Raw genomic sequence first — 15,914 nt, 5'->3', positions numbered from 1 at the left:
GAAATCTGGTTTAAAACCCTGCATGGAGTATCCATGACCAATTGGATATATTTTATGTTTGCAGGCATATACGTAATTGATGGAAATTATAAAGAAGACTAAAAACTATAAAACAGGCATTCCAGTGGCTTGGCTAGAAATTTTGAAAGGTTTTTTTTTATGACGTCGGGCGGGCAAAGCCCGCCTGCGTGTTCGCCTAAGACGACACCCAGCAGCGGAGGTCTGGGGGGCCTCCCCCAGAAAATTTTGAAAATTTACTTTAAATTTTGTGCATTCTGAGAGCATTTTCAACAAAAATGTAGGTATGAATATTCCTATAAAATGGTGCTGTCCGGTGGCATAACAAAAGGATAAGATCATGTTTTCTTCGGCATTTTTCGGAAATAAAGCTAAGTCTCTATGTTTTCTTGTTGCTAATTCCTGGCTGAGATATTTGAATGTTTGGTATTGGCAAAACTCGCTCATTTAATGCAGTTTCATTTAAAGTTAAGTAAACTTTGTTTTAGAGACATAAAGAGACTGAAAGCATCATTCTCAATATCGTGACGTCACACGCGTGCCAAAGGGGGGGGGGGTTGAAACCCTCAACCCCCCCCTGGCTACGCCACTGAGCCATTTAGGGGTTACAGATTGTTGCAACTGACGCCATTTGGTTCAGCGTTGGTTTCAGCTCCAACAAATGTTACTATTAAAATGTATTTGAAGTTGTATGAAAGAAAATAACGGAGTCTGATCGATGGGTAATTTCAACCATAATAACAAAAACCTATCCCCCCGTGGTAAGTTAAGTCCGCCGTGGGACTAACATTAGCTGTTTAGAAGCATATCAAACCATTTGATGCGGAAACATACAATTTCAACAATTCCTCACAAAATTTCGGGGGGGGCCCGGGCCCCCCGGGCCCCCCCCATAAATCCGCGCCTGCAACAGAGGGTAAAAAGTTTACTTAAGTTCCATAAAACCAAAACAACTGTTCCGTTTATTTACATCATTGCGAGACCTGATAGCCTACTCAATCAAGTAGTGGTTTATTTACCAGGAACAGTACCGTACCTACATCATACATGGTAGAAATATGCAAGTGGTATATAGGCCTACAACGCAAAAATGGTACAAATTCCCGTGCCGGTATTAACAGGGAGACAACGAAACGACCATACGACCTATCAGTCAATTGCCGCCCGACAGAAATGATAATTTTGTCATTTCAAAAAAAATGTAACTAACATTGACAGCGCATCAACATCTATTGTCCAATAACCTAGCTTAATGTTATTCGGTGCAAGTATAAAAAAAATCCGGGGAGGGGGAGGAACAGTGGCGTACCGTGACCACTTTGACAGGGTGTTCAGTGACGGCAAAGCAACAGCGGGGGGTCTGAGGGGCCTCCCCCACAAAATTTTTTAAATTAACATTGAATTTGGTGCGTTCAGAGAGCATTTTCAGCACAAATTCTGAACATGAACAGAACTGACAAAAATAATGTTGTCGGAATGGAGAAGAATACAAAATAGATATTTATTTGACAGCGCATTGAATGAAAGACTTAATAATATCAAACATTAAGTTGCATTTCTAAAGTCACATACTTCAGTTCACTTTTTATTTCCGACCATCAAAACGAACAATATCACTTGCCATAACACAGCAGGAGTCTGAAAAAACGCGAAAGTTAAAGCGTGCTCGAGATGGTAATGATTTACTTCATGCAAGGATTAGGCACGGTCGCAACACCTTGAGAAATGTACAAGCAAATTAAAAACAAACAGGTGAAAGTTAAAACAAAAAACAATAGCAAAGCAACTCGATAATAAACAAGAAAAGAAAGTCGGTTGCTATGTTGGTCGGCTGTACTTTTATCCGCCGTAGCCTACTACTTAGTAAAAACGAAAATGTTTAACACCTCGACTACAGAAGGAAAATTCATCTATAGCATAATTCGATTCTTCTTGTTTGTGCAATAAATTTTTGAATTACATCGTCGTAGAAAGCTTGCTTTTGCTTCAGTTGTAGCAAAAGTTGTTTCCAGCGCTGATCACCTCAAACTCTAATCCAACAAGCTAAAACTTGCTATTGCCTGGGATTCCCCCAATGACGCGCCAAGGTGTGCAGATCAGCGAGTGCACAGCCTGGCTGACCTAAAACCATTGCTGTTTTCGCTGCCTTGTGACGTCATTTTTCTTAATTGTTTATTTTAAATAGCACTCGCCAAGGTGTCAGTGCACACCCAGCTTAAAGGTAATGACCGAAAAAAATTAAAGGCAATGACCTCAAACGTTGGAGTATTAAAATTAGAAGGGGAGGACGAGTTTTGCAATTGAAAAGAAAGCAATCAGCATGCAGCAAGATGTTAGAATATCATGAAAGTAAAGAACATCGACAACCGATGGAAATTTTCTTTTTTCCTGGATTTCTTGAGGTGTGCAGTGCACACCTTGAACACCCTGAATATACGCCACTGGGGAGGAATTGCCCTTCCTAGACTTAGCCCCTGCACGCAAGTGTTGAAATTAACCATTTGAAGACAACTACAGTTTGTAATTTGTTTGTAAACATTTTGTGAAGTTGTGAAGGAAGGGGCGTTCTTCCCGGCTATCAGCACAAGGGCGAAACACGGTGTCTATCGCTGTCAATTCTTGCTACAAATCAGCTGCCGAGAAACATTTTGTGAAGTATTAGCCTACTGTAAAAGAGAAAATGTTACTCAAAGAAAACAACTGACTAACATCGTTAGTTAAAAATTAGCAAATAATTGTCTCAATGACTATTAACAATCAAGCCATTTTCAGAGTAACAGTTAAAAATGTAACCCTGTGTCATAGGCCTACGTCCCTTCCATAACAACCAAACAAACACAACAGAAACTTAATTTGCATTACGACTTGTTTATGAATACCCACTTTACTTTATCAGAACTGGTTCCCAGAGAATTTCATGCCATTACCAGGTGAAGGTCTCTCCAAATATAAAGGCCCTGTTAAAACCTTTTTAAATATTTACGTGGTATAGCCTATCTTAAATTTTGAGGCACCTAAAACTTGAAGCTCTAGGCAAGACTTTTTAGTCTAATGGCAGATCCGGCACTGCCTTCGTGGTAGCCTAAACGCTTTTCCTTAAAACTTTGTTTTTAACACTTCATGAAGCCTAACAGGACATGTAAAATAAAGAGACTTAAGCTGCAAGAACCTAAGAAAAAGCAAAACTGGCTTATATTATTCATAAGGTAGCCTATACCCTGTTTAGAACAATGCTTCATAAAAAATGTTTCAGTTTTCATCTATCTCTACTAAGACTATTTCAAATCTTACAAAATCAAGTAGCCCAGGTTAGGCTATATTTTGCTCCCCCTCCCCCCACGACCCGGTCGCCCTCGGGTATGTCCACAATATCCAATGGGGAGCTATCGCTACGCCACTGGCCTTGCTTTGTTTTTCTCCATACTCCCTTTGGCGTAGGCTATTGTTTCATGTAGGATTTAAACTATATGATACGCATTTTTCGCCAAATCTACATAACATAGGGCATAGGCTAATATGACAGATCCCACAATCCTTCCAAACCCGATGATGTCACACCAATAATAGCGTTGACAGGGAGTCCAAGGGGTACTTTTGAACGGGCCGGAACCTTACCAAAAGGTGCGAGATGCGTAATGTCAATTAAACCAGTGATGTACGCGTATAAAAAAAATATTGACGCCGTCAGCGTAAACGCAAACGTTCGAAAAACCATACGCCGTATGCGTCAACGTAATTTGTAAAAAAAGTTGGCGGCGTCAGCGTCAGCGCATACACTAGCGTAAACTCATTTTGTTTGCTAGGTGTCAAACATTAACACGGTATAAACCACTCGAAACAAACAAGTTTTATTTTGAATTTTCCCAAAGAAACACAAGCATCTGAAAGTGTTCATCTGACATTTTGCTGCGTTTTGGTTTCAATATGTCTTTGCCCATTGAAAATATTCTTTCAACTGTAGCGCTGGAAAGTATTGGCGTGTTGTAGCGAAAAAATAACATTAAAAAGTATACGTTGACGCTATATGCTAAAAAACCGCGAAAACTTTACGGCGTAGCCTCAAGCGACCACTATTCAAAAAATGTGGCCGTAAGCGTTAGCGTAAACAGAAAGTCTACGCCGCAAGTAAACGGCGTAACATTTACGGCGTATACGTACATCTCTGAATTAAACGCCCCATATTTTTTTATTTCAGTACTCATTCTTAACAGAAATTAAGGGCCTGAAGCACGTTTTAAACACAGGTCCTCAATTGGTCTATCACTTTAATTGAAAGTGGAAACAGTTAGCCGTAAGCGTTAGGCTACTCCCCAGTTCCCAGTGGGCTACCAATAATATATATATATAAAAAAACAAAACAATAGCAGTTCTAGCTAGTTCGCACAATATTGACAGCGACGAAGAAGGAAATGATGACATTCTTGATGAAAATAATAGGCCTATTCCTGATGAAGTTGCAGGTAGGCAAGATGTTAAAAAAATAAATCTGAGCTTATTGCGCAATATTTACCCTATAGAGCAGGGTTACTCAACTAATATTAACAAAGATCCAGTTTGACAAGATGAATATTTTTAGCGGTCCGGTAATTATTTCATACGCAACCACGAAAGTAAAACTATCAGTACCAGCACCGAGCCATTTTTTTTAGGTAAAATGTAACTTGACTTGGATTTTTGACAAAGTGTTGGGGTCTGGGAGGAGAAGCGCCCAGCTATTAAGATAATCACAGGGACAATTGCTTCCTCCCAGTGGAAATCTGTTTAAAGAGGGACAGAAACGTGGCAATGACGTTATTCTTTGAGCCCGAGGTCCATTATCAACACCCAGAAGGTCCGGATTCGGACCGCGGTCCCCTGGTTGAGTAACCCTGCCCTAGAAAGACTGTTAAGAAACTTTGTTTAGAACTTTAGATATTTTGTTTACTAAGTCACTAATAAACATTAAAAAACAAAGAAACTGATAATTATTTCAAAATTCAAGCTGGTAGGCTATATTAGTTTGATTGAAAGACACAACATTTTTAAAAATTGACTACTAATTGACTAGAAAAATGACTACATAAACTGAAGTCGTCGCCGCCAGTAACGGGAACTTAAATTTGTACGGCAATCTGCAGGCCATGCTATAGTCATTTACATATTAGCCTACATTGATGGAATGTGTAGCGGACGCTGCTGTTCAGCATACACGCTGACGGCGACATTCTTGGGCGAAGTTGGCAAGGAATGATCGGACACGAAGTCGTCTTTACTGCTGTATCGTCCACTGACTCAAATTCAACCGAATAGTGCTTGCTTACAAGTGTACTTGTTTATTGAATGGAGTCTTGAGTCAAAAATCATATTACTTGTTGTTCGTTATTTGTGCATTTGCAGTTTGTGTATTATTTTGTTGTTTTGTTTTGGATATGGACAGCTTTGTCTGATGCAAATAAATTATTATATTGATTTTAATTTTCGACTGAGTAGCGCTTTCAAGGAATAGAATCCACTAACACAAAAAGTAAGAAAAACACCGGAATGACTAACGCTCCACCACCAAAACTGGATAGGCTATAATCTATTGTCGCTTTTACATTGTTAACTAGCTCGATTACAACCGGAATCGACTTGAGAATGGAGTCTTGAGTCAAAAATCATATTACTGTTGCACCAAAATCATAGCATAACCTACAAGTTCTAAACATAATACTATAGCCTACTGATCCAAAAACGTTATAGGCTGCTAGCAGCAGCAGCAGCAGAAGCAATAATAATACTGATTATAATTGTGGTTTAAGCTTCTTAAGAAAGGTTCTAGTTTGGAATAGCGAGCTTTACACACGATCATACAACGCAACACGACGGCAGATCTACGTATCGATGAACTATAGTTGAAATTCGGCAAGGCGCCTTACAAAAGGTTGATTGCTGGATTGAATTTTCGAGACGTGAGAGCAGTCCGCGGTATGCGCTCAAGGGCCAGAATCTTCTGGAATGCAATTCTAGTGACGTGGAGCGCGTGACGTCAGAGACAGAGCTCTCTGGCACTACAGTATGCTTTGCATTTGGCGAAAATTTATAATAACATAAGAATGTTTTTATAACAACATTTTGGATTCAAGTTTTACTGCCTCTCAGGCGGAGGAAAGTGAACGCGAATTAAAAAACCTTTTCACTGTGCATTTATTGGTGAAGAATCCAAACGTTTTGTCAAGAATATGTCTAGTTTTATTAAATTAAAGTTCAACAGTGATATTATTTCGGTGTTTAAAACGTTTAAAGTCGGTTATTATTTTCAGCTTAAATTTAGGACTCTCTCCTTTTTGTGTTTAAATGTCGTGTAACCTACTATTATTATGTCCACGAAAGTGAGGGAGCACTTGGATTTAACTGCTCTCAACAAAAAAAGTGCCATATCATATAAGCTTACTCGATTGTCAAACTTATTCAGACAATAATTAAACCATTCTTGGAGTCTTTTAGACAGTGGCGGATTCAGAACGTAATTTATGGGTGGGGCTAGGAAATATCTTGGTGGGCTTTCAACAATGATGCCACGGCGGGCCAGCACACAAAAACGTAGTGTTACCGATTATCTCTTACAAATGCTGTGAAATAGTGATGCCGCAGACAATTTAGTGCCACTTGGTTGTTCTTAAACATTAATATGTTTTTTTCATGAATCTGATTTTGGGTGGGCCCACTGTTAATCTGGGTGGGCCTGTACCAATCAGGCCCACCCGGTAGATCCGCCCCTGCTTTTAGAATAATTGTGGCCTATAGCCTACGTAGATGCTTCACCTAATTTGATACAAAAATCCACGAGGCTTTGCTCATAAAATCTTGCAATCCTCGCCTCAATAAGTAGTTGTTTGTCGCAGGTGACCCTTATTTACTAAACGTTTTACTTAATAATTACGTCATGTTTTCTTGCGTAATTAAGCGTCATGTGATTTTGCCTCTCCTCTGTCTTGCCGGTTCATTCTTGTGCATTTCTTTTTTATAAGTAGATCAGTTCTGTATTTTTAATTTGTGTAGGCCTATAGCATCAGTTTTTTTGTAACTTGATAAGGGCTAACATGAGTATATGGCCGAAAACGTTTGTAATTTAAAGTTTATTTTCCTGCTATTGTATTATGGTAAATGCCATGTGGTTGCTAGGTTGTATCTGTCTATGGTTTAAGAAAATCACCTCTTCGCCAAAATTAAAATTATAACATAAAAATGTTTCACTGAAGCAGTATCATTTGAAAGCTCAGTGGCTACCTTTCTGTGGTGTGATGTGAAATAAACTGTTACAACAAAAAGTAAATGCTTGTGTTTGCAAAATAATACGCCACTTAGCGGAAAATGGCATAGCAACATCCTCAAAGCTTACAATTCATGTGGCGTTTCAAAACTTACCTAGGCTACTGAACACATGGCGCAACATGTAAAACGTAAGGAATAGTTAAGCATCATTTGTAAAACTAGGCCTAGAGTGTTATAAACATAAAACGGTTCTTTGCTTATCAAGCTTTGTTGGAGTTTTGGTAATGCAGATAAGAGAAGGACTGGCCTACTTTTATGAGGTACGATAACCTGTAGGCCTATTGCAGGACTATCATGGAATGCCTAAGCAGCACAGGGATGATTTGGACAGGTTAGTTATTTTTATATTTCATGCTACTTCCTAAGAATGAGATTAACACTACAGTATTGTTGATACTAGTTTTTTTGTAAGTAAGCTAGTGATTACGGCACTACGGTACTACTAGTACCGTAACACAGCAAGGTTTAGCTCATTTTTAATAATTTGGAAATTTTAGATTATTGAGTGAAATGCGTTTTTAGTGAAATTTCACTGCTGTAAAATAGGATAAAATTAAATTAGTAGTGAATAATTCCATAAATTAAAAGTAGCTGAAAATCATTCTGTTAATAAGCTTAGAGAAAGAAACAACAACCAGTTGGTGAATTAATCTATGATGTTCGACTTACACTATCCTGTACTGCAGGCCTAACATTAGATTGCATGGCAGCCTACAGTAGTTGGTTGGGGCACTTGTAGGTTTTAAGCCGCCCATGCCCAATAGTTGGCAACATCTATCCTTTATTTTTTTTCTCATAAAAGTGCTGGCGGCTTAAAACCTACAAGCCCCTTGGTTGGTTTGAATTTTTATTTTAGAACTGAAAAAGCTTCTGATAGGTGATTTTTGGCAGTTTCTCATACTTGTAGAGGCATTAAACCACTGGTGCATGCCCTGTCACCAAGATTGGCAGAGGAGTGAAGTTTTGAAGTATGGTTGTCTGTGAATTATTGCATTCATTAGGTGCCGCTGAGTGGAGAGCAGTCCTTGAAAATGCATTGCTCAAGAGCATACCATGAGAGGCAAACCAGCGCCGCTTAACCTTGAGGTTTCTTCGTGCAGTAAGTCCAGCTCTTATCAACTGAGTTATGATGTGATTATATGATATTTGTATTTTTTTATTAAGATAAACCTTACAGCAGGGGTGTGCAACCTTTATAACGGGAGGGCCAGATATGAATAACTGGGTAAAACCGCAGCTGCACGTTTGTTTAACATATGATTTCTAGTAGTTGCAGGCACAAAAGAGTAGTTTTTTTGTTATTCATGTTATTCTTATGGCATTATTAGGGGTTATCTCCTTCCAGAAATAATAAGTTAAGACGCATAAATTTCTGAAGAAAACTGCTATTCAAATTTATTGTCACACCGTCTTTAAACGAGCTCAGTGCGAAGTTTGGAGCTGGCTTCTTATCCCGACGGCATTTTTCCAAATTTACTTTAATAGAAGTGATCACAATTCGAAGTCCATTTTCCAAGTGTTTGTCTGTCAGAACCGACCAATAGGGAGATTTCATGACGCTCGTTTTAGAAAAAAAATGTTCGCACAAATACGTTGAGCCAAAAAGAGCCATTTTTGAAGCTGTGGATTTTTCAAATGAGGAAAGTCATCTTAGTTGAAATGTTTTCGGTAAAAATCGCCAAGATGATTCATTTCTAAATACTTTGCTTCCAAATCTGTTTTTTCTTGAAGATCAATCAGTTCAAGTTACATCTTCTGATGCTTTGTTAATGTCTGTGCTGAATGGCGAAGTGAATATACCAAACAAATGTTCATGAGATTTGAAGTCCTTGAAACGAGCCAAAAATTCATACAACAATTTTTTAAGTTGGTCAGCAAATTCAGTTTTCTTCTCAGGATGCATTCCATAGTCTCTTAAAGTTGGAAAGTGGAAAAGATTTCCTGTCTGTACTTGAGCTTTTCAAAGTCGTAATTTGTTCATAATTCCTTATATGTGACCATACATTTTTACATTCCAAATAATTAAATACAATGGATTAGCTGTGGCCGGTGGGAGACTTCTAAAATGGTTAACAGAAGCTGTGCGAAATCTACAATAATCCACTCCACAATGAGTTGTTCACACGTACCAGACTAAACTAAATTATAAACACGTTTCGCGGGCCACACACAATTCAAAATTGGCACATCTTCGCGGGCCACATAATTTTTCTTCGCGGCCACATCTGGCCTGCGGGCCGCATGTCGCACACCCCTGCCTTACAGCATGATAAGGTGAAATTGCACTGCATTTCTTTTTGTACTTGTGTTTCATTTTGCTTCATGTACATTCACAAAGCGGTTTACACCATTAAGTGTGATTAAATTTATGTATATAGCAAGTTTTTTTCCCAACACTTCATTGTACTTTTTCACTGTAAAATGCCTACATTGCATGTTTTCTTGTGATGACAGGGAAGTTGACTTCAAGATGTCATAATGCTTTTTTCTTCTTTCCACTCCCTCTTGTTTAGTTTATGAGATTTCAGTGGGATTATTGTGAAGCATTTAACATAAAGAAACCATTTGTTTGAGTGCATGACCAAGTAGGAAGAGCTTTTGAAGTTTTTAATATATTCAAAGAGTTTCTTGTTTCAAAAAGCTAGCTTTGTCAAATTCATGGGAGCTGGTGTACAAGTCTCTGCCCTGGTTATCAATGCTATGACAGGTATACACATCAAAGTTTAGAATCAACCAAGACATGAAGTGTGTGAACAGCATTTAACATTTAGCAGTCTCCATCAGATTCACATTTAGCAGTCTCCATCCAAATATAAATTTCTTTTTACAAAAACAGAGTATAATTGTGTTATTTTGGTGTCATTTGAAGTTGAACTAAACCATTCTTTTTCCGGTCACTTTGTTAATAAAAGCTATGTTAGCAGATTCTTTCATTTGCTGAAAACCTGCACCATAGTGGCCTACTTCATTTATTTTGGTTTGCCAAGAAAGCGCCTTCAGTTTAACTAACGTTTCATGACCAACTTCACAAACGAGAAACGACAGTAACCACCAACATCTGTTGAATACTAAATTGTGTGCAAGAAAAAACTTAAGGCAATTTGTACTTATACTTGAAGTAGTGATATATGTCGAGTTGTCGACTAAAACAAAGTTTATACTATAAAGGGCGGTTTTTAATGAAGTTCTTCATAAAATGCAAAACAAAGGGACTTCCATCAAATAACATACGGTAATGATTTTTATTTTTAAATATTTTAGTTTTGAATACTCTTATCTTGAATAGTTGTTAAATCTGCATAAAAAGCCATACACAAATCCATGTAGGCTACTTTTAAATTTAAGGATCTTTTTAAGATCCTGCTATATTTTGTTTTGAGTACAAACAAAATGAAATTGTTTCGATTTTGAAGTTTAAGTACTATGAAACTAAAATGCATTCTTCACTAAAAAGTTGTTTTAAAACAAAATTAAAAGAAAAGGAGGTTTGCATTGAAAGAAAAATATTTCTATACATTTAATATGTATTATTTAAAAAACAATTTTTTTAATGTTAACACCGTAACTTACCGGAATGGCCCGTTTCGGTGAGTCCGATTTGGTGAGTCCGATTCGGTGAGTCCGATTTGGTGAGTCCGATTCGGTGAGTCCGATCCCTTAACGGGGGATTTTTTCAATTTTTTTTTTAAATTATTGGGTACCGTAGCCTAATTATCATTGCCGTTTTAAGGTTAGGGGTTAGGAGTTATGGTTAGGGGTTAGAGGTTAGGAACTCACCGAATCGGACTCACCGAATAGTAGCAGACCTTAACTTACAGAGTCGGTTTCCTACCATCCACATACAAAATTGTTGAGATCTTTGCTTTGCGATAATTTTCAAAAGCCATGCAACCTCTTGGCCTACTAAAACAAAATCTGCCCAATTTTAAGCTGGGGTGCATAAACACAGCGTTTTTTTTAACCCAAAAAGCGATAGGCTGTGCCTTTGTTTTGTCAGAGCGTGCATCAGCTGCATCACAGGCCAGCCTTCATAAAAAGCACTCCAATATCAACTCAAATGAAAATGGAGCGCTCATGAATCTTCAAGCGCACAAAGCATAGACCTACTCAATTTAAAAGTGGTGCCTTGATCAACGTTTTTTTTTTTTGTAAAATGTGGCTTTCTGTTACATTCAAATTTTCGAGTGTTCAAAACAAAGCTGTGCTTTTCCGTTTTGACATAAAATCTCTTTGCCTTGACTTGGTTTAGAATTTTTTTTTGGCGAAAGAACTCCGTTTCATTTCAAACAGTTTTTTACGAGTTTACAACCGAGAAAAATTGTTTAAAATTACTTTAAGCTACTTGATGATTTCACAGAGTCTTAGCTACATAGTCTCTTGTCTTAAATATGTAAATTCCCTGAAAACTTATTGTAAAGAATCTTCCAGAAAAAATGAACCACTGATTGGATGACTTTTCAACCATGGACTTCTAAATAGTAGAATCTGGACTGGAAACCGACTTTACACAGTGTACAACAGTTGGCCAAACAGTTGGTAGAACAGTGGGCCAACAGTTGGCCAACAGCCAAGTTTAGGGTTAGTTACTAAGGTATCCAAAAACCTCCCTTAGCGAATAACCCTAACTCGTACAGTGCTGGTACTGTACGAGAGGGGGTGGGGCAGCAACTGAAAGAGCACTAAAATAAGAACTGGTAACTTTTTGGCCAACTGTTGTACACTTCGTAAAGTCGGTTTCCAGTCCAGATTCTATTATTTAGAAGTCCATGTTTCAACTATTCAACTCGGTAGGCCTAATCATGTTTAGATGCCACGCCCTTGCAGCCTACTGCAGTTCACTACAGTATTTTGTTGTAGGCTACTGAAATAAAAGGGTTGAGTAGTCTGTCTCAATAATCAAAAGAGAGTCGACAGATTTTCTCTTAAGCATTTTTCCAAAGAACAGCAACACCTATAGGGTAGAGTTATAAAATGTAAAGAGAAAATCTGTCGACTTTCTTTTGTTTATTGGTTACAAATTTGGATGTATTTCTGGAAAGGTGCCTCAATAATCTTGTTTTTAATGTAATTTTCTGTTCTTCTTCTTCTTCTCTCGTATTGTCGCTATATGTCAGGGCATCTGTTGGTTAGCCACTGCCTGGTGTCGTCATCGATGGAAATTAGGCCTTCCATACCATGGGGTGGTCTATATAAAATTTTCTGTTGGTTATGACTTACAACAAATGGATTAGATACGTTTTGTACGCTCCTAGAATTCTATGTTACCAGCATATAAAGTTGACCGTAGGCTAATTGAGGGTTTGGTTATTCAGCAAACTTTTGCAAATAGAACCATCTCAGTGCTCGGATTAAAATTTTCTCAATGCGAAATGTGGCAGGACACAGGAATATTGTGACAACATGCTCGCTTTGTTTGAAGTGAATTGTAAATTGACACATCTTTTGGTTACATTTACCAGATTGTTTTGTTATGGCAGCGCGTTTGTGCCAACAACACGAAGAGCAACTTGTAACAATACTTGCCATAGTCTGGTGTGTGGCACTGTTTTGTTTTCGTAAAGACATGAATTGTTATAACAGCAGGTAATCCAATACTGAATTGTGTTTTTCTTTTTCTTTGTCATACCGCATTTTTGTTCCTAAAGTAGGTACTCAATACCCTCAGTCGTCGCTAAGCTTTATATTGTTACGTGATCGAAAATGACAAATGTTTGGTGATTAAAAATACAGCTTAAGAATTGAATGGAATTGAGTGAACAGAAAAATTGCAGCAAACTTGCATGTGAAATCAAGCACTTTACATTTTTTGACCCTTTCTGCAATTAAAATTCTCTTGTGTGCTGCTTTGAGTGTACAACAAAGCGAGATTGCTTTAATTTTGAAACGAAACATATTGTATTTATTACTACTGTTGTTTATCACATAGTGTTAGTTGTTTTTATTGCTGATTTTTCTTGAAATATTTTTGTTTCGAACAACCGCTTTCGCTTTAGTGAAACGTAAAGCGATTTCCTGTCTCGCGTACCAAGAAATATTTACACCTACTAGTAACAATCCACGAAGTGTCAGGGTGGTGCTTGTTTGAAGCTTTGTAACGTGCACTCGTACACACTGCTTGACCAATTTGTGATCAAATATTTGTCGTCATGATCCAAATTCGGTTTTGTCCTTACTAGTGGGGGTGGCTGATTCTTTCCTTGCAGCGATTGCCTTCACTCCTATTCTCCATCTCGTTCTATCCACTTCATCATCTTCCTTCAATCCGACTTTGTCTGCCTCATTCTTCACCTGTTCTTTTTGGACGTCCCTGTTTCCTCTTCCCATGTACCTTCAAAGTCAATTTGAAGGTAGTTGTAGTTCATACGTATATGTTTCAAAAAAACAAAAGTTAAAATTGAAAAAAATGCAAAACTCAACATGAACTTGATCAAAGTTTAACTGAAAAAATATTTTAGTCTATTCAGCACTCTACTCGACCCCTCAAAATGTCCGCTTGAGCAACGCATTTCCATTCGCTACGAAAAAACGGCTAACGTGGAATCCATTCGATTTTCGATGATAACATTTTCAGTGAAATTTTTTAGCTTAACTTTTGTAGTAATAATTTATTTTAAATCATTGGTGGTTATGCGATTAATGATTAGCCACGGTGATCATAAACGCGTTACACCTTACTCCTTGACTGTCTACCACCATCCCATACACTAACATTGACAATAATAACACACCTTTTTCAAAAGTATCATTGTGGTGTTTGTAAGTACAAGCTACAATAGAACATCAACGAACAAGGAAAGATGGTTCAACTTTCCGGGGTTTAAATGTACCTGGACATTTCTTCGTATGAGCCTTTATCTTCGCCACTGCAAGGTCGAGGGCTCTGCCTTTTACTGAATAGTTGTGTTAGCAGCAAGTTAATGTATAAGGAGGTACATCTTTTTAACCAGCCGTGTGGATGTGATAAAGCGATTTGTTTAATTGCCAGCTTGGAATATTTAGTTCTTTGTTTCATGTAGCAGACCATTGTTGATAAGGGCACACCTGGACAAACTGCCGGTAGACTTATCACTTTAGCTTGTGATTTTAGTCGGTAGCTTTCAAAGCATACAAGATAACAAGGTCGAGAGAATCAAGTAGCTGGTGTGTTGGTTTTTCTATGTTATTTTTTGACTATTTGTTTTAATGTCTTATCAAGCATCCTTTCGCAAGCTAAATACAACAAAATATGATTGCAGTAGCAGGGCAGTAGGACTCTCACGACATTTTTTTTTATCAGTAAGCCAATACAGCATAGCATGTGGGGATTTTATTAGAGTTGAAAGATGAATGTTAGCACCTTTTGTGAATCGGCATTTGAAAGAAAGTTTCAAAACTGTTGGCAGTAGTTATTATCTTAACAAAATTTACATAGGTTTGTATTAAATTCAAAGAAACGCTAACAAAACGTGTGAATGCTTGAAAACGACAGTTCTGACAACTTTACCACAAGTTAACAGGCGGATATTCACTCTTGAGGCCAGAGGCAGCCTGAAAGTGAAAGTTAAGAATTCATAGTTAATGATTAGTATATTACTTAAAAAAAGTTTATTACTAAAAAAATAAAAAAATTTCTCCAGTCGAGGTGCAAGGGCATTGAAAAGTGTTATTGAACTGTATGTTGTTTCAGATGAACTAAGTCTTTGTTTCTGTATTATTATTATATACAATTAATTCACATCAAAGTTAACCTGTAGCCTACTTCTTTTGGTATAAATATTTTTTCTCAAACATAGTGCAGGCCTACTTTACAATGTATAATGGTTGCAGTGGTACTTTTTTTATACTCTAGTGTAGAGTTTTTTTGTTGTGTTTTGTGTGCTGTTGAAATTTATTGAATGCAACTAACGGGTTGAGTGACTTCTCATTGACAAAGCCTTTGTATTCAGGTAAACGCTCTTGTTTTCATTAACTATTCATATTGTCTGTTTGGGATTTGCACATTAGTTTGTTGTCTGACGTTTTTACGATCAGGCAGAATTTACAGCATGTTCGTGCTAATTATCGAGACAGATGGTTTTCAAACCATTTTCTTAAAACTTTAATGACTTTCCTGAGACTGGAGTTTACGTCATTTGTGACCTTTGACCGATGTGTTTCCGTCAAGGCGATGGTTTTCTATGGAAAAGTGTATAATTTCTCGATGCATTTTGCAATTTCTTCAATGCTTTATTTCTGAATGCATATTATTCTGGTTGAATATCTTCAGGAGCACCTTTCGGTCAGCCGCCTTTAGTCCGACGTGTTTTATCCAAGCTTTTTATGCCGCATTCACATTTTTGAGTCAAAAATGCAATACTGTGAGTTCTGAGTTGGCAATACCCGTCATTGTCTTCACTTGTGATAACTTGCAGCAGCACTCGAAATCAGAAGTTCAGACGATAATATTTGAAATTCTAAATCAACATCCGCTTTGCTTCTGCTGGACGTCTTGTGAAAGGAGCTTTCGTTTGAGCCAGAAAAGTTAGACTTTGATATTTCGGTTTTTCTAAATTATTGACAGTTAACTTGCTTTAAACCAGAAAGTGATATTTTTAAGAAGATAAAACTTCTATTGAACGGCTTTC

The 15,914-nt window shown here is 37.6% G+C and overlaps 1 protein-coding gene across 3 annotated transcripts in view; it reads left to right on the top strand.

Annotated features, from left to right (window-relative positions):
• Positions 1-7,413: 7,413 nt before the first annotated feature.
• The window catches only part of LOC145783527 (uncharacterized), a 33,678-nt gene continuing 25,177 nt past the window's right edge, over positions 7,414-15,914 (top strand). For 2 of the 3 annotated variants that reach the window (XM_082595418.1, XM_082595416.1), the window contains exon 1: positions 7,414-7,642. The gene's annotated coding sequence lies outside the window, so the exon portion shown is untranslated. Of the gene's footprint in view, positions 7,643-8,312; positions 8,411-15,914 lie in introns of all 3 variants that reach the window. The other variant, XM_082595417.1, reaches the window with a different exon arrangement.

Source organism: Aplidium turbinatum, chromosome 14, assembly GCF_918807975.1.
Source record: "Aplidium turbinatum chromosome 14, kaAplTurb1.1, whole genome shotgun sequence".
Lineage (NCBI taxonomy): Eukaryota > Metazoa > Chordata > Ascidiacea > Aplousobranchia > Polyclinidae > Aplidium > Aplidium turbinatum.
The sequence above is the reverse complement of the archived record's forward strand: the minus strand, read 5'-3'. Positions and strand labels throughout refer to the sequence as shown.